The sequence below is a fragment of the Neofelis nebulosa genome, chromosome 7 (assembly GCF_028018385.1).
Source record: "Neofelis nebulosa isolate mNeoNeb1 chromosome 7, mNeoNeb1.pri, whole genome shotgun sequence".
NCBI lineage: Eukaryota > Metazoa > Chordata > Mammalia > Carnivora > Felidae > Neofelis > Neofelis nebulosa.
In genome coordinates, this window is record NC_080788.1 from 120,558,528 (window position 1) to 120,577,654 (window position 19,127).

The 19,127-nt window shown below is 50.0% G+C and overlaps 1 protein-coding gene across 2 annotated transcripts in view; it reads right to left on the reverse strand.

Moving 5' to 3' along the window:
- The window catches only part of SYNDIG1L (synapse differentiation inducing 1 like), a 59,571-nt gene extending 40,940 nt beyond the window's left edge, over positions 1 to 18,631 (reverse strand). Inside the window, exons 1-3 of one of the 2 annotated variants that reach the window (XM_058739660.1) lie at positions 17,690 to 18,631; positions 14,052 to 14,122; positions 11,175 to 11,327 (exon numbers count right to left, since the gene is read on the reverse strand). The gene's annotated coding sequence lies outside the window, so the exon portion shown is untranslated. Of the gene's footprint in view, positions 1 to 4,315; positions 4,426 to 11,174; positions 11,328 to 14,051; positions 14,123 to 17,689 lie in introns of those variants that run through there. The other variant, XM_058739661.1, reaches the window with a different exon arrangement.
- Positions 18,632 to 19,127: the final 496 nt, after the last annotated feature.

Here is a 19,127-nt window from a genome sequence, read left to right on the forward strand (position 1 = left end):
TACACAGCTATTAAGGGCCAAGATCAGGGTTTGGACCCACATCATTAGACTTCAATTCCACTGTTTTCTAGAAGTCTGATGGTTATACCATACCCGATCCCAGCACCCTTCACCAGACTGAACCCTGGGGACAGCAGAAACCTCAGAGTTAGAGGCCTGGCTTCTTGTCCTGGCTCTGCTGCTAACTAGCTGTGTGACATTGGACAGTCACATCTCCTCTCTGGGCCTTGGGTTTCTTACACATAAAGTGAGGGAGGTAGACTAGGTAATTTAGAGGATCTTTTTCAACTCTATGCTTTTCTTGATTCCATTTCCTTTCCCCAATCAGTTATGTATTCATTTTGCTTCCATCTTATAAGAAGGGTCACTGGAGCTCGGGGGTGGGGGTTGGGGGTCATGCCATCAATTTCTTGCTGGGTTGGAGCTGGAACCCACAGTCCAGCAGCTGGTACACTGCAGTGTTCATCAGTCAGGGCTGGGTGAGTGCAATTAGACTCCCCCAGGAGGCACTGAGAGTCCTGGCTGCAGGATTCCAGGAGCCAAGGCTATGCCCCTGCGTGAGCCACCAACAGCCACCACTTAGTCCATGAAATCAGGCCGAGGGGAGGAGAGGATGGCCCAGAACTAGTCACTGTGAAGCCTCCCCAGGCGTTTCACGCTTTTGAAAATGGCCCTGAGAGAGATGCTATCAGGAGGCGTATTTAATGGGTTTTGGAAATTGGCTAATTTTGTTGCAATCGTCTGGATGTTGCCCGATGCATGCTAAGTATCTAGGGCCAGCGTGGGCTTGTGAGTAGGGCCAAGGTGTCCAAGGCCTTCAGAGATATGTGGCACAGGGAGGGCAGTGTGGAACGGCTGGTCATTCCTAGTTGCCTGAAAGATCCCAGGTGACCTCAGGTCATCAGGCTGCGTGTTGGGTCAGTGCCCTCTGCTGCTCCACAAGGTGTCATCCCTGCCTCCCTCCTCCCCGCCTCCCCCTTTCACATTGGCTCTCCCTCACCTTTCTCCACAGGGCCTCCCTTCTCACCTTTGCCCATAGCCCCTGCCTCCCCCCTGCCCCCAGCCAGCCCCAAGTGGAGTTCTCCCTAGCCACCCTCTCCCATGCCTTGGGTCAATAAACCATCAATACCCTGTACTGAGAAGGAACACAGAGCTCTTTGCACGCCTGATTCACCAAGAACTGCTCTTCCAGCCCCTCCCTGGGCCTCTGGCACGTTCTCTCCATCCTTTGGGCCCTGCGTTTCCTCCTCCAGAGACATTGTCATCCATCAGCTCTCTGCCTCACTGGTCACAGTTCCTTCTCTGGCTGTCTTCAGCTGGGTTGTTTATTTTCTTCCTTTCTCATCTTCCTACACCCTCTTCCTCCCCTCGTTCTTGGATTTGGGTTTTCTGTAGGTTCCTTATCAGGGTTGTCATGCAGAATGGGGCAGAAGAGAGGTCCAAAGCAATGCACTCTTTGATCTTTGAGGAAACAGGGCTACAGCCTCCTGCAGTGATGCTGCTTAAAGGGTCCAGGATTTGGAACCAGAAGACTCAGTGTCAGAACTAATTCCGGGAGTTTTGGACAGTTCATTACCCTCTCTAAGCCTCAGTCCTCTCATTTATGACATGGAGATGTGGTGGCCAAGCGAGAAAATAACAGCTATCATTTGCTGAGTTTATTCTGTATGTTTGGCTCCACGTTAGGCACTTGCGAATATGCTTGCATTTCAGTATGTTTCTGGAAGTGCTTCGTGCATTAGAAAGTGCTACGTGAATGCCAGTTACTATCAGGAAACCAGAAAGCCATAATGCTGGCTCTCCTTTGTACCCGGAAAGTGATTACATGGGCACTTTCGAACAGTTCTGTTAACAAAAATTTTATACACACATCATCTCATTGACGTTCACGTGACTACTCTGAAGTAGGTAAGCAGATATGATTAGCCCCGGTCTATGGATAAGGAGTCCCCGACTCAGAAATCGGAGCCCAGACAGCTCTGCCTGTTTTCTCCACTTGCCTCAGTGCTGGGAAGTACACCTGTTCCACCTCACCTGATGGTCGGACGGGTGGGCAGTGTGGGAGTGTGCGTGCGGCATAGGCAGCATCTTGAAAGATGGAATGGAATGCCAGGTGGGGAAGTTATCTGAAACAGTCCCAGTGGAGCTCTGAGAGCCGAAGAGTTTTCCCAGCTGGCTGGGGGGTCTCCACAGGGAAAGGGGCTTGGTGGGGAGAGTCCTCAGGATCAGAGTGTTGGCAAGCAGGCTGATAATGGACATAAGCCAGCAGGAAATGGGGCCACCTAAGAAAAGGCATGGTGTGTCACATGAACGAACTTTCGAACACGGGGTCTAAGCCTGAGAGCCTAGCAAGGATTTGTTCTTACTCTCTGCTAACCCCAGGCCAGATCACCTTCCAAACCAAACCACACCTGGTATCCTCAGGCCACAGGGCCAGACTCTGTCCGGGAGCCTGTGTGTGACCCTGTAGCCCCTTCCAGGGAGCTAGCGTAATTATCCAAGCCTCAGCTAACTCTTTGCCTCCAGCCACCAAAGGCCACTGCTCATTCCTACACGGGCTGAGTCATGGTGCCAGCCTGTGCACATGGACCAGGGCTCCCTCAGAAGTACGAAGAGCGATCAGGGTTGTTGCTGACCCCTTCAGAAAGGCTCCAGTCCCCCTATCCCCAATAGCTCACAGCATGGGCAGATTCCTTTGAAAACTACAGCCAGGGAAAACTACCAGGCCCCAGGATATATAGCTCCTTCTGCCAGCTAGACTCTTCATTACTCTTAGCCCCACTGCACTCTGAGCTTCCCCTTCTGACCTCCCATAGCCCCTCTCCCTCCAAAATTTCCCCTGGACCCCTGGGTTCTCCCTCCCCCTCACCTCCATGGCCTGATGCACTATGACTCTTCCCTACGGGGCACAGCTTCCCTTTGGGCCATCTTAGGTGGAAACTACTGTTCTCTCTCAGCGCTTGGGCTCAGGAGATGGGATGGTGGCCTGAGTTCAACAAACCACTGAACACTACCCTCTCTCCTGAAAACCAGCTCCGGTGGGTTCCTGCCACCTGCTTTCCTCGGCTTCGATGCTATCATGGTTCCACCTCATTCATGGAATGACATCACATTTACATGGACTACCTCCTCAAGACCTTGGTTTTTTCCATTGTAGTCCCCCCTCCCCCAACTCCAGAGCCACCTCCTGAACCTAGTCATCTTGGAACTGCCCCTACCTCTGTAATGTTAAATATCAATGTCCTACGGGCTGGCCACGATCCCATTCCCTTTGTACTCTCCACAGCCTTTCCTGCAACTGTCTTGTGATATCATTGGTCCTCTGATTCCTTGGCCTTTAATTTTCTCCCTGTAGCAACCCCTTGCATTTATCCCTCCAGCCTGGAATCCCTATTCTATTTCTTCTAACAGCCTCACGTCCATTGCCCCCTTATCTTTTCATGACACTCTTTTGGCAAAGCCCCAGCCCAAAGTTAATTCAATTATTTGCCTTCTTTGCACTTTCTCTGCACTATCTAGGGTACTGGGTGTTGTGGGGGAAAAAAAAATCACACAGCTGCAGACTGAGGGGACTATACAATTATAGCCTCCATCACAAGTGTGTGCCTTCAAAGTGGCCCAGAATTTTCTTCCCTGCCTTTGTCTGCTCTCTCCCTAGAGCCCAACATCAGCTATTTCAGACCTTCTCATTCTCAAGATACCACCTTTCCTAACATGTCCCCCCCACCTCCCCAAACACACACATTCTCCATAGATAACTTTAGGAGAAAGTAAGAGTCATTTGGCAGAAATCCTGTCAACATCCTGCCTTCAAACAGATTTTTATCCTTTCCTTTTCGCTCTCTGGTCACAAGAGGAGAGATAGGGGTCCAGATGTCTCTCCTAAGAATTTAGACTAATCCCTTCAAGTGCTTTGGACCCTCTCCCTGACCACCTCCTAGAAAATCTCATTTAATTGATTTTCCATGCATTTCTCCCTAAGTTTACAGTTCCTCCTCTCTACTCGCTTCTCATTAGCATTTAAACATGTTTGGGATTCACTCTTTAAAAACAAAACAAAACAAAACAAAACAAAACAAATCCTCTCCCTTAACCCCATATCCTTATTTCAATCCCTGTATTCATTATCTATTGCTCATGCAACAAATTTTCCCCAACATTTGGAAGCTTAGAATAACAAACATAAAGTAATAAACATTTATCATTTCTGATACACAGTTTCTGAGGGTCAGGAATGGGATCAGCTAAGCAAGATGGCTCACGTCTCTCATGAGGCCGTAGTCAAGATGGGGCAGCAATTATCTGAAGGTCTGACCTGGGCTAGAGGATCTGCTTCCACCATGCTTCAGTCATATGGCTGTTGGCAGGTGGCTTCCACTCCTCATGACAAGGCAGCTAGCGTCCCCAAAGCGAGTTCTCTGAGAGGAAGCAGCTGAACAGGAAGCTACAAAGTATTTTGTACTCTACTCTTGGAAGTGACATTCTATCACTTCTGCTGTATTCTATTGGTCCCACAGACCACCCTGGTATCATGTGGGAGGGGACTGACAAGGGTGAAACTACTAGGAGGTGGGGTCACTGGAGGCCATCCTGGAGGCTGGCTACCACACCCCACTTCACAGCAGACCAATTCAAAGAGTCGTGCATATTGGTTGTGTCCACCCTGTGCTCTCACCTCTTCACTTAGACTGTTCTTACTGAGTCCCCAGTGACTTCCTTAGTCTGAAATCTAATGGCTTCTTCTCAGCCCTTATCTTAGGAAGGCTCCGGAACATTGCACCATGTTGAGCCCTCCTTCCTTCACACTTTCTTTTTTGGCTCCTGTCATATCATAAGGTCCTGATTCCCTTTACCTTTTGGCTTCTCCTTGGTTGTATTCACATACTTCTCTTCACCTATCCACCCATCCCTTAGGGTTGCTTCACCTCAGGGCTCTGCTGGGGTCCCTGCTTTGAATATCATCTGGCCTCTGTCAACCTCATCTCCCACACTCCCTGTACCCCTGCACTCTCCTTGCCAACCCTACAGAAAGTCCCATGGTCCCTGCCCTCTTCCCACTCCCATCGATTTAGATCAGCACATCTGGGCTACTCTTTGTCCAGTCTTGGATCCCTCAACCAAAGGAGGTGGGGAGAGGCCTGAAGGGTAAAGGGTAAAGCCATAAATTAACATGGGGAGCAAGTGAAGTTCATCAACCACAGATGGAGAAGCGTGAGGGGTGATTTGATTACTGTTTTTAAGTCTGCAGAGGCCTCTTGTCTTGAGAAATATGACCAATAGCTCTGTCTTTCCCATGGACCAAATAAGAACAGGCTCAGTTTTCATAATGACAGAAATGACAGATCCAGGTTGGAGACAGAGAAACGTTAAATGCCAGGAATTAGCTAGAGCAATGTGGAGTCTGATCAGCAGATTTTTTTAAGTAGGTTAGGATTTTGCACATCCAGGATGATTCCTGCATAGACCAAGCTGAGGGTGGGCAGGTGGTGGATTGGGTAACCTGCCACACCCCAGGATCTATACTTTCCGTGGCTGAATGAGAGGCAGGTCCAAGTGGAACTGAAAGCAGAACCCATATCCTGTCCATTTCCAGCAGTGGAGTATGATTGCGGCAGCCCCTGGGCTACAGGACAGGTTCGTTCTGGCCTGCAGACTAGATACTGCCACTTGGTTGTAGCAGTCCTTGAAAGAGGCCAGAGGCTGGCGTTCTAGGCAGGCAGGAGTGGAGTAAGGATGGGTATGGGTTGGTATTTAGGAGAGGAGCACCATCAGGGAGAGTAACCTCGGCTAAGGAGCTGGTTGGAGCATCGCCTCCTTCAGGAAGCCCTCTCTGCTACCCCCAGGCTGCCTTAGGGTTCCTCTTCTGTGCTCCACAATGCCCTGTGCTGCCTTGGTCCTTAAATGAACGCTGTGGTACTGAGATGGCCTAAGCATTTGTCTCTCTTTTTTCATCAACCTGTGAGCTCTTTGATGGCAAGAATTGTTTTGTTGCTGTCTGTCTCTGGGACCTGGCACAGAGAATAGATAGAGAAGTGCTGGGTAGATCAGTCTTGACTTATTGATCTAGGGGACAAAGGCCTTGGGGGACTTTGAACTACATCCAAATGTGTTCCCCCCGAAGGTGACTTCAGTATAGCTCAGGAGAAAACCCTATCTTTTTGGAACCCCATTCCAATGGGACAATTGAAGAGATGACCCAGAGAGATCTGGGTTCTTGTCGTGTTCAGTCACATGTATGACTGATTATCACATGACTATCCTTTCCCCATGCCTCAGTTTCCTTATCTGTCAGATGGGGGTGATGACCCCACAGATTCACAGAGGTGACTTGAAAATCAAATGAGATCATGGGTGTGCAGGCGGTAAAAACATCTAGAGAAAGGTCTTTAAGACTTATACAGAGGTAAGAAGTTATTAATAGCCTCATTATTATTCTTACCCAGAATGCCCATGGAAAAGCAGCATGTGGCAGTCCCAGCCCCCGCACCCCACCCTCCCAGACTATTTCTGTCCCTGGAAAGCAGGTTCTTGGAGTGGTAGTCCCTGCTTTGCCACTGTGGGCGGAAGGAGGTGAATGTCAGGCAGGGCTGTCCCCCTTCCGCCCCAGCTCTCCAGCCTGACCCTCCTTGGGCGTGGCCAAACCCTTTGATTTAGAGAGTATGGCTGACACTGGCACACCAGCCATCTGCAGGGTTGTGGGTGGCGTCTCTGTCACTTCATTTGATGCTGTGGTGGTGTTGGTGAGGTGCCCAGGTAACACCCCATTCAGGCTCAGGTGCAAGGGGAGGCAGTTTCATTCTCCTTCTGCACTTCCTGGGAAGGGTGAGTGACTCAAGGTGGCTCATCCTATCTGTCTTCCTGCTTTTCTCCCCATGGGTCCTCCACCGCCTACAGCGCACCGTGCCTGGAGAGTGGAGAGCTTCAGCTGGGAGTGGGGACAAATCCAGGTTTCTCTCCTCCCCCACACCACTCCCTTCCCTGCCCTGCAAGCGTGATGCTTGTGCACATCAGCTGGCCTATTACTAGGGAGCAGCAGAGAAGCAGGTGGCCTGAAGACAGGCAGAGGAAATCCAGATGGGCGGGGTCTGCTGGTGACCTCACCCTCACAAAGTTCTGGAGGCCATATCCAGGTTCTGCCGGCCAGCAGAATCCCTCGGGACGGAAGCCCTGTGGGCTCTCAGCAGAGGGCCTGACCTCCCCAACCTTGGGCCTCATCTCTCCATTTCCCCTGACCCCAATGCTAACCTGTGAACACGGCGGGAGGACAGAACAGAGCTGTGGAGGTGGGGGCTTCACTGGATGTGGCAATAACCAAAGCCCCAGGGTCAGCAAAGCAGTGGGGCCCGAGGAGAGAAAGCCAGGAGGATATACGTGAGGCCCATGGAAGGCTGGCATCTGGAGCGAGATGTGAGGCTCAGGCCCCACCTGCCCTGTCCAGGGTTCAGTCCGCAGGAGGAGGAAGGCCAGCAACACTCATTGCCAGTGTCATGGGAATGGGCCACTGTCAGAGAAAACACACTCCGGCTGCTCGAGGAGGTCTCCTAACTCTGCTTGGCTACCCCTCCCCACTCGGCCAGCCAGGTCTGCTCACTGCTGACTTAAAACGCTGCCCTCAATTCTATCTTTAGCTCTGGCTGCTGGGAGCCTGAGTGACAGGCAGGGTGGGGGCTTGTGCTGGGGTGGGAAAAATTTGCTCAGGTTTGCCGAGAAGGTGGCACTGACGGTAAGGAGCAGGGCCCACGGCGTGCTGCGTCTGTGGCCAGCGCAGCGGTGGGCATGGAGCTCCACCGATAATGGCAGAATGGGGGGTGGTGGCGAATGCATCCAAGCACGGATGGAGCAGAGGTCCCCAGAGGAGAGGATGCGAGTGGGTCCACTCGGTCCATAGATCAAGTCACGGGCCCCGCAGGAACTCTGCATGATCTTGGAAAAGGCACTTCCCTTCCTAGTCTCAGTTTCTTCATTTGGAAAAAGGGACCAGATAAGCAGTTTTCAGCCACCTTCATGGACCCCCACTACTACGTCGACCACCGCTTCGCACCCCTCCACCCCACCCCCATGAAGAAGGTGCTGCCACCAGGCTTGATTTGGAAGGAAGGGAAGTGACGGATTGACAGAGCTCTCCTACCCCTTCTATCAGGGTTGAGTCGTTTTTATCAATTCTGGATATTGAACTTCCTGAAAGGAAGCCTCTCAGACAAAGGGCAGCTCAGTTCCCCAAGCACATGCAGACTTGAGGAGCCGGAATGAAATTGCTTCTTGCAGCAGGTGGCAAGAATAGCCCCTCAACAGTCTCTTATCAGGACTGATATAAAAATCCCCTATCTGAGCAATAAAACACTGGGCAAGCGCCCATCCAGCCAGTTGTCTTTTCCAATAGGAGAAAGTGAAGTGCCCAACAAAGGACGGGGAGGGGTCGAGGGGAGGCCCTTGCAGGGCTGTAGGAGGTAGATCGGGAGGGGCTGACCAGAAGATGTTCCAACCCCCAGGTGGGCCTAGCGGAGAAGCAAGGTGATGTGCAGCTGGTAAGGAGCCTTGAGGCAGGGAGAGCTCAGAGACGAAGTGGAGTCAGGATCCCTCTGTCCTGTCTGTCCTCAGGTAGGAGGGCACAGCAGGCCTTTGTTGGAGGTCCTAAGGGAGATCTAGGAGCCTAGCGTCCTGGGACCTGGATGCCAGCGTGGGGTGCTCACCCAGTGGAGCCCAGGGAACAAGGTCATTGGCAAGTCAGGAAGGCCCTCCGTGGAGAGGGAAGTCCGGCCCACCGAACTTCTCATTCTTCCTCTTGGCCTGTCTTATGAGAGGAAGAGGGTATGACTGGAACCTTGGATAAGTTACTTTAACCATTATGGACCTCCATTCCCTTTCTTATTATATGGAGATAACCTTTGGCCCCGCCTACACCACAGAGGTGTTGTGATCAAACCAGATTACAGATGTGAAAGTTTTCCTTTTTAATTATGAAAACCGCTTTAGAGGTATTCTTCCACGGCCAGAGGGCTGGGGTCTAGCTAACAGGTCCCTGCTTCTTCTGGGTTCTTCTTCCTCCTGCGCTTGCCAGTGAAGCCTCCTTCGAGCTTCCTTCCTTCCCAAGGCAACCTCCTCCCACACCCTATCTTTCCCAGCCTTTACCCCGGTCCAGCTTCTGGTGCTGAGCTCCGAATAAGGAGAAATTCCTGATTGAATTCCTTGCTCCAGTCTCCCAGCTCCAGCTCATCCCACACACTTCAGCTGGAATCTTTATCCCTCTCTGCTCGGAGGCCTGCTGTGTGTTGAGGTGTGCGTCCCACATCAAGCCCAAGTTAATCATCAAGGACTGGCACAGGCCCGCCTGCTTCTCACTGACCTGGCCACCCCAGGCGCCAACCCTGCCAGGGCCCCTCTGTAAGCAATTGGCTTTCTACTTCTTCTGGCCTCCACGGCCTCCACCCGAAATGTACTCTCCTTTCTCTCTTCTAAATCAAGAAAATATCCTCTGAATACTTGGCCGGATATCCCCCTGCCAGGGAACCTTCCCCAAATAGCTTCACTGAAATCTTGACCTCCCTTCTATTTCTAGACTAAAACAGGATTGGAATCCCTGTAGCATGTGTACATGTGAGGTGTGTGTCTGTGGGTTCCGGTAAGTCCCCTGAGAGCCATCCTTCCCAGAGGGACTATAGCCATTGGTTCCCCGTGGCGGGATGGGTACAGGTCACTGACTGACTGGCAGACTCATTATGTAGGAACACGACCAGGTCAGGTTTGGTGTTGGGGAAGATGGCAGGACAGCATCAGGTGCAGAGGCCAAGGTTAGTTTTATGACAGTGAGACTTCCCAGAGCCTTTTCACTGAAATGTGGCCACAGGGCATCCTTTTCCTATTCTTGTTCTTCTTCTTCTTCTTCTTCTTCTTCTTCTTTTTTTTAAGTTTATTTATTTTGAGAAAGAGAGAGAGAGAGAGAGAGAGAGAGAGAGTGAGTATGAGCAGGGGAAGGGCAGAAAGAGGGAGAGAGAGAGAATCCCAAGCACACTCCACACTCAGTGTGGAACCTGACGCGGGGCTCAATCTTATGACTGTGAGATCACCACCTGAGTTGATATCAAGAGTCAGCCACTTAACCGACTGAGCCACCCAGGCGCCCCTAGATCTGGCAATTTAACCCAGGGGAACCTTTAGGTGCTTTCCAACCCTGTAATTTCTTTCCAAGCCTGCAATTGTTCTGGTTGGAAAATTAAAATCCCTCTCTGCCAGCAATTAATTTACCAAAATAAACAAGAATTCTGTTTTTCGTGACAAAGACAGTCCCTGAATGGCAATCTTAGGGCCTCTGGATTGCAATTTCAAGTGGGTACAGCCAGAGCGGTTACAGTTTGCAGGTGATTTATCATGGAGGTTATGAGAAAAGGAGAAAATGCAGTCAAGAGGGAGTGGAGAAGAGTGTTGCCCCGTTCTTGTCCTCATCTCTAACTTCTCTGGCAACAAGTCTCATGCCCTTGACTCTCCCCCCACCCTACTTTTTTTTTTTTTTTTTTTTAAACCACAGATGATTCTTGTTTTTCCATTCTGTCCTATTTGGCTTATTTCCAGCCCTTTCCTGACAAGGTTGCAGCCTGGCCTGCTCCTTCCAAACCGCATCACTGCCTGCTGGCACCTCCAAGCATTCCTCATTCAGGACTCTTGTCTTGCTACCTTTTGCCAGTGGGTCTGGTCCTTTCATTAGACTGCTGGTTCTGGGCTAGTTGATCTGATACGTTCTAGAAACAGTATCCAGACTGCAGAGATGCAACCTCGCTCTTTCCCCTTCCCTGAAAACCAAGTGAATAGGCTCAGATGCATTAGAAAGCGTGGGGGCAGCCACGGATCCGAGAGAGTCAGAGCTCCTGAGCAGCTGGGAAGAATTTGCTCAGGTAGGCAGAGTCAGGGGTTTGGGGGTGGAGGCTCTGAGTGGCACCAGCCAGGGACCATTAGAAATGATGTCGGGGGAGTTAAAAAGCAGCGATTAAGTCTGAGAACACTGTCTCCTTCATCTCAGCCCCTGCTGAGAACCAATCCCAATAATTGCCCCCTAGGATCACCACTGGTTGTTCCCCAGGCTCAGCGCGCTCCTTTGTTAGGTAGATTAGGAGGGAAGAGAAAGGACCCACCAGCCTTCTTCAGACACAGGCCCTTCCCACTTCCTGCTTCCTACCGCCTACCTTTGAGAATTTTGTTCTTCAGGGTTTTCCATCTACTCTCATCCCGAAGATTCCCTGGGCTGGACACTGGGCAAGTATTCACCATGCATGGTTTCAAGATGCCAAGTGTTAAAAACAGGCACAGCCCTGTCTTCAAGGAGCTCCCGGTTTCTCCTGGAGTCAAAGCAAACACAGATGATAATGGAAACACGCAGACTAATTTCTTTATAAGCAATGCAGGAAGTTAAATTCTCTTTGTACTTTCTGCTTTTCATCTCTGTCTTGCTACCTCCCTATCGGCTCCCCCACTATTCCATCGTGGAAGAGCTTGGACACAACACCCCATGGAGCCTCTTTATCTAGATCCTCTCCAGAGAGACACAGAAGTGGCCCCAACTCTCTCTGGAGGAGCGGGTAGGCAGAGCAATCTTGATAATAAAATCCAGTGACCAATTTACAGACTGCACTGAGAGTAAGTTGTTTGCTATGGATGCAGTTCAACACTTAACGTCTATTTATGTTTGAGAGTGAGCGCGAGCGGGGGAGGGGCAGAGAGAGAGGGGGGCAGAGGGCCTGAAGCAGGCTCTGTGCTGACAGTAGAGAGCCCGGATGTGGGGCTCAGAGTCACAAACCGTGAGATCATGACCTGAGCTGAAGCTTAACCGACTGAGCCACCCAGGGGCCCCTCAGTTCAACACTTAAATGTACAACTGTAGGGCACTGTGCTTGGTGCTTTGCAGGAGTGGTAAGCAGTACAAAAGCACGACAAAAATCTTCTAAAGAGTATACCCTCCATGCATTTGTGATATCGGATTTATCAAACTTCAATCATACAGAATCCTTTGGAATATAGTTCCTTGAGGTATTAATGCTTCTCAGACTCTTTCACGGAACTATCACTAAAGTCATTAACGTCTTTCAAATCTCATGTGTTTTTATAATCATATGAAATTTATGTTCTACTCTATATCAGTATTGGTTTCAATATAAAATGATCCTCCTCTCCCCCAATCCCGCAATTATCAAAGTCTAGTTATAACTGAAGAAGTAGGAAAATGAGACAGTAATCCTGTCTTTCGTAGCCCAGCACCCAAAGTACACAAGTACTGAGAATCAAGGTAGTAGATATTTAATTCTCCCTCCTTCCCAGGCCACCTGCTAGGTCTGACCTTGCCAGGTGGCTCCAATCTTTCCATTTTTCCTCCCTTGGCTCCCCACTTCTACAAGCTTGGAGAGCCTCTTAGTTCTGGGACATCCCTTCTTTTTACGTCTTTCTCAGGGGAGGCTCTCCATTTGGTTCTGGCCCCTGCATTTGCTATTTGTTTTTGGTTTTGGACACACAACCAAATTTAGGCCCAAGGCAAACAAATAGTGGCCAAAAAAATCATTTACCGGTCCGTTAGCTAATTCATATAAAAAATATTTATTGGCCACCTGCTCCTTGGACTGAGAGCTGTTTTAGACACTGGGAATACAGTGATGAGCAAAATGGAAAATGTTCCCTCCCCCAGAGGGACAGACATTTAATCAAAGAATCGTTACAGTATGTAACTCTGAATTGTGCCATGAGGGGAGAGGACAGGGGGCTCTGAGGATGTAGACCAAAGCCCTTGATCTGATCAGGGGCAGGTGGTCGGGGAGGGCTTCCCTGCGGCAGAAATGTGAAGGATGAGTCGGGGTTAACTAAATGAACGTGGACGAAGTGAGAGGAGCTTTCTGTGCAGAGGGAACAGCCATGTGTAAGAGTCCCGTGGCTGAGGGAGGGGAACTCAGCCAATATGAGGAACTGAAAGGAGACCAGAATGGCTGGAGCATAGACGGAAAGGAGAAATAGGTCAGATAGGTTGGGAAGTGGTGGCCAAGATTCTAAAGTCCAAACAGATCATTTTAGCTGGGTGTGTATATACACTGGGTGCCCGGTCAGGGCATAACCAAATATGCTGACTTAGTTTCAGAGTCAATTAAGTGAGAGGAACTTTAGGTAAAAACAAGTTAACCAGCAGTTCAGGAGGAGGTCAGTTCGCTACAATAAATATTTCAAAAAGCCTCAGAAGACAAAGGGCAGGGACATGTTTGCTGGCTGAATGAGAGAAGGGTGAGTGAGGGATGAAGAAAGATCGAGAGTGCAGTGTTAGACAACTCCGTTTCCAGTCTGGCTCCTAACAGAAGCCTGACCTGGCTCTGCCTCTTCCAGACCAAGCCGTTCTTCCTTCTTGTTGCCTGTGACTGGCATTTGTCCCAGCTGTGACTGGTATTGTCACACCGTATCACAGCGATGGTTTGCTGCGTGCCTCTCCCCCTGGACTCTGAGCTTCCTGAAGGCAGGGACCTTGTCTTACTCATTCTTACCACGCCAGGCACAAAATAGGGCCTCAGTAAGTGTGAGTTGAAGGAAAACATGCTGTCTTGCCCATATGGAGTCAACTAGACTGAGTAGTGATCAGGACGACAGAGGGAGAGGTTGCCTAGCCTTCTATACCCTCAGGACGAAGCAAACATTCCTGGAGCGCCGGCTGCATTAAACATCTGCTTTGTGGCCAAATCTTAAACTCGTTCTTAGAGTGATCAAATCCAGGACCTTGGTTTTTCCTGTGGGTTTTTCTGTGTGTGTCCAGCTCATCAAGTCAATAGAAACTAAGCAGGAAAATCCAAAGGATGAATTGCCAGCCCTCCACACTAGCCTGTGATATTATCCTGAGCGTGAGTAGCTTTTGTATTTCCCAGCTACCATGTGCACACCCATCATTTCCTTTTGTTCATGCACCACCTCTATGAGATATTCAACTAAAAAAGGCTAAATGATTCATCCAAGGTCACATGGCAAGTCAGGCCGGGAGGATTTTCTCCTACGTTCATTCTGCTGCCTTATTCCCTACCCCAGCACTTTGCTTTACCTACCTTGTGAGGAGACAGGTCTCAGCAGCCACAGTCTGGGAGAGGCTCTGGTAGCTCTTTGGGCCTTGTTTCTGCTGAGCAAGCACAGGCAAGCTCTGGTGGGAAGCTGAGGTGTGTGTGTGTGGGGGGGTGGGGGCTGGGGGTGTGTGGGGGTGGAGGATGTGTCAGGGGCTGCAGGGATTTAGCCTACCAGAGAAGGGAGAGATTTGGATAAACCAGATCTGCTTTCTCTCGCCTTTCCAGAGGCGAGCTGATAGGATGTGCGGCTACAGAGCCATCATCATGACCCAGACAGGAGAAGCCAGGAGAAGTCAGGAGGTTTGCTGAACTGCATTGAAGACAGACAGCATCCAGGAGGGGAGGGGGAGCCATTTCCTCCTGAGCCCAGAGTCAGGCTCGAGACAAGCTAGTGCTGTCAATGAGTCTCGGACGCAGATGACAGCTGGCTTCTGCAAGATGTGAGCCGAGTCCTGCTCTGGAGCCACCCACCCAGGACAGGGCACTACTGTGCCGCCTTCAGGAGAATGAAACCAAATCAACCATCACTCTTCCCATCCCCTTGGAGACCAAAGCTGCTATAGAACTAAATGGTCAGATTCAAAACCTAAAGAGTCATGACATTTTTCTGTATTAAAAAAATTCATTAAATCACTGCTGAGTGCTGAGTTTGGGGCATTTCTTTAAATATGAAAGAGCAGTAGGAAGGTAAGCTGACACGCAAAAATTATACATAAAAAAAAGAATGTGGTTAAGCGTCCTAAAGGGAGGATTCGGATTTGCCTTAACGAAGGCAAACCATAGGGAAGACCATCGGAGGGAACATAAGTCTTGAATGGCACCTGGAATTAAATTTGGAAGACAAATCCACGGCAAATGCCTAAGATTCTAGGCCATTGAGCAGTTTCCATGGCTGCAACCTTCTTATCCGGGAGGATAATAATCACCAGGTACTTATTAGAGTTGGGCGCTGCACTGAGCACTTTGCATAAACCACCTCAGGTCATGGTTAGAACCGCCCCGAGGTGGGTATTCTTATCCTGTTTGACAGCTGAGGAAATCAAGGCCTTCGGAGGTTAAATAACTTCCCAAAGTCAATCAACAGGAAAGAGTTGGAGGTGGGATAGAAACACGGCTTGTATTTAAGATTTTAAATGTTACAGAAATCTATAGATAACTATGTTCCAAAAGTGAAAATCTCCCCACAGATCCTGGGGAAATGCTCAGTTGTCCCGTGGAGCCGTGCGAATGCTGGGTGGCATTGCTCTCTTTCTCTGGTGCCAGGCTCCTAGACTCTAAAACTCCCTGGGAGGGGCTGAGACCAATAACTCCAGGCAGATGGCAAGATTAGGAGGAAAAAAAAAAAAAAATCCAGGCCAGGCATCTCAGAATTCTGGGAGAATCAGGTGAAAGTCCCCTGGGCCAAACATGTCTGAGATGGCCTCTAAATCAAATGCCTTCGTCTTAGTCTCAGTCCAAAGCCCCCCTGGCCCCTGGGGATGTTCCGCACTCTCATAGGTATGATTCGTCTGCGTCCTCTTGCCTGTGGTGCCGAAACTGCCCTTCAGTGTCTCGATGTTGGTGTGGCCGAGATTTTAGAGATTAACTAGCCCAATCCCTTCTATTTATACACCACCCGTTAACAGTTGTTATTGGCGGAGCCACTAGGACGCTTTTTCTTTGTTTCAGTGAAAGGTCATCTTCCCACCAAACACCGACGTCGGTTATTTCCCTCGATCGCAAAACTCTAGAAGGAATCTCACAACCATTGGGCGCATCCGCCGAGACCCCCTGTCAAACCTCGTCTTTCATATTTTGTTCCATCTGCAGTCCCCTTCTGTGGTAGAGGCATGCAGGTGGTGGGTGGGCGGAGAGCGGAGCAGCACGTGTCTCTACTGCCCACAACAGAGACTGCTGTTCCTGGGCAGGCTTCTGCTTCCTCACCTGGGGCCCTCACCATCTCTGCCACGCTCGAGGCCAGCAGCCGTCCCTTCTGTCTGCCAGGCTCCTTACTGGCCTGCCCCACTGGCAGCCAGAGCTGAGCTCCTTCCACCTGCTGGCTGTTTACCTGGGACACAGGAGGAGTGGAGCACGGCCCCCCATGCACAGAGGAGCCGAGACTTTCCCTCTCAGAGCCCCAGGCAGATGACTGGCATGTCAGGTCTATCCAAAACCTCACGTTCTTCCTTTCCACTTGGGAGAGCAAACACCTGTGCCCGGTGGCTACCCACGGGACAGCGCACAGAGGACAGGTGGGGAGTGCCCGCAGAAAGTGGAAGAAGTCGCTGCTCTTTCTGTCCTGGTGGTGACGGGCTCGCTGGGCTCGCTCACCCCACCGCTCGTCCTCTGGCAGGACTCTCGGCACCTGGGCAGCCCATCTGGGCTCCACCCTCCACCCTGCCCTCCACTCCTTTTTCGGAACCAAACCCCTGGTTTGGAGAGCATGGCAGGTTCCCATAGCAATGGGCCTTTTAGCTGTTTCCATGGCAACCAACACCCAGACCATTTAGTTGCTAGTCAACTGACAGCTGTAAGTGAATAGGTTTCAGTTGGGAATCTGAGCGATTGGCCAGGGGATTCTCTTCATGGAAAAAGACACAATCACCCCAAAGGACACAGGACTCTTTCAGGCAGTATCTGTGGAGAGCCAGTGCCACCTTCCACCTCAGGTCGCATAACAATGCCCCTCCCATTCCCACCCACCCACCCACACAACACACACACACACAGAGTACCCCAGGCTTTTAAATCCTCTAAGCTGTTTTCAGTGCTGTGTCCTTCCCAGAGGGCCCTTGGGAAAAACACTTGTTCAAGAGGACTCTCGCCGGGGTGACATATCTCACACATAACCCTCTCCTCTGTGTCAGTGCTTTTCCTATGTGCCATGACCTCGTCCTCATACTGACCATTCCCCCCCGACGCCCAACTGTAGTTTATGAAATAATTATCCTTGGTAAGCAACCCAGTCATTTAAGCGATATTTTGCCTTTTGGATTATCTGACATGAATGGCTAATCCTAGACATTTTCCCTTAGCCTGGACCTCACCTACGTCAAGCCACTCTTCCTACATCTGTGGGTTTCCTCAGAGAACAGACTGTTTTGTCAACCTCTGAAGCATAATTAAGACCGATCTTAATTGTTTCTTTTAAAAAATCGCCTTAGATTTCAAAACCAAAAATGAACAGGATTAGAAATAACTCCATGCTTACTGCTTTTCATTAACCTGATGATCTGACTAAATGTCAGGCCTCCCACCTAACCCTTTCCCAAACTGGAGATACTGGAGGTTGGGTTTCTTTTATTCTGTAAGCCGGGGTGCTCCTTGTGCTTTTTAAATGACTGTGGAGTCTGGGACTGTTCTGCCCTGGAATTCATGCAGGAGAGAAGCTCTGTCTAAGCCTCCATGGCTCGCTCAGTGGACTAGAAAAGTATGAGACTGTCATTGGAAAGAGCATGACCTTTCTTATATAGCCTAAGGTTCAGTGCTTCCCAATGCTTTAATGACTCAGGGGGTGCCTATGAACTGTCTGTACAGAAGCCGACCTTTCAAGCTAATCCCCCCACGGGAGCCCTACCTGGCTCACCGCTGCAGGCTCCATGTAGCCTCACAATGGCTGGTAAAGTTATAAGCCATTGCGTTACCTTTCTGCTCTGACTGAAGGGCATACACTAGCTGAGCTGCTTTTCTTCTGTCTTCTTTTAACACATGAGGTCACGAGTACAAAATGCAGGGCAGGTAGCTGTGAGCCTTGAAGGCGTTCAGTGACACGGGCAGTCTTCTGGGAATAGGGAGAGAGCAGGCATACGTGAGAATGGAGCTTTTCCAGGCATCTCAAAAAGTTCCATGCAGAGGATAGGCTCATTTTTCTGAGGTGATAGATCATCACGCCTCAGACTGAACCTTCTGATTTTCCTGCTACTTCTTGATGAGGAATAAGATCTACCTCCTAGAAAAATAGGTAATATTTATCAAGTGTGTATGATGTGCCAGGGGTCATTCTAAGTGTTTTACGTGCATCATCTCGTTTAGTCCCCGCAGCCCTGCTGTTATTGTCCCTATTTAACAGATAAGGAAACAGAAGCACAGAGAAGTTAAGGGATTTGAAGATTGCACTGGAGGTCCTATTAATTGGTGAAGCCAGGATCCAACTACTGGTAGTCTGAAGGCAGAAACCACAGCAGTTAACCACCTTTGGAATGGTCCACGCTGATAGACCTTGGGTCCAGCATGGGGAGACCCATGAGTGGGCTGACCTTCTACACACAGTGTGACAGCATACAGCACCAAGCTAAAGAGGACAGGGCTTGAATGGCTCTGGGAATGAACTAGTAAGTCTTGGCAGCTGATAACTTTATTCCTGATCTATGGCTGTCCCCTGGTGGTTTTCCTGGGAAACTCATAAGCCAAGGAAATCCAAGGCTCTAAGTGAAGTTAGTGGGACAAAGTGAGCTGGACCAGATGGCTTACGTGCTGTATAAACACCCCAATCTAAGAGATGGCTTTTTGAGGTCTACATTACCCAACTCACTTGTGAATAGGGCTGTAATCCCTGTGACCGCTAAAAGCTGATTGACAGCACATTGATTAAAACAGGCAGCTGGGGCGCCTGGGTGGCGCAGTCGGTTAAGCGTCCGACTTCAGCCAGGTCACGATCTCGCGGTGCGTGAGTTCGAGCCCCGCGTCAGGCTCTGGGCTGATGGCTCGGAGCCTGGAGCCTGTTTCCGATTCTGTGTCTCCCTCTCTCTCTGCCCCTCCCCCGTTCATGCTCTGTCTCTCTCTGTCCCAAAAATAAATAAAAAATGTTAAAAAAAAAAAAAAAAAAAAAAAACAGGCAGCAAAATATATGCCCCATATATTTTGAAGTGCACATACTCTGCGCTTCTAAAGCAGGAAAGTCCAAGATTTAATGAACTTGGCCATTATTTGCCGCAACTTCTCATTTCTAGAATCTTCTAGAAGTTTAAGCTTCTAGGCTCTCCTCATGGTGGAAGATTCCTAAAAGACTACTGTGCTTCATGCCAGCTTGTAGCCTCTAACTCCCTGCCCCTTCCCCCCACCCCCGATTTAGTTCCCTTGACC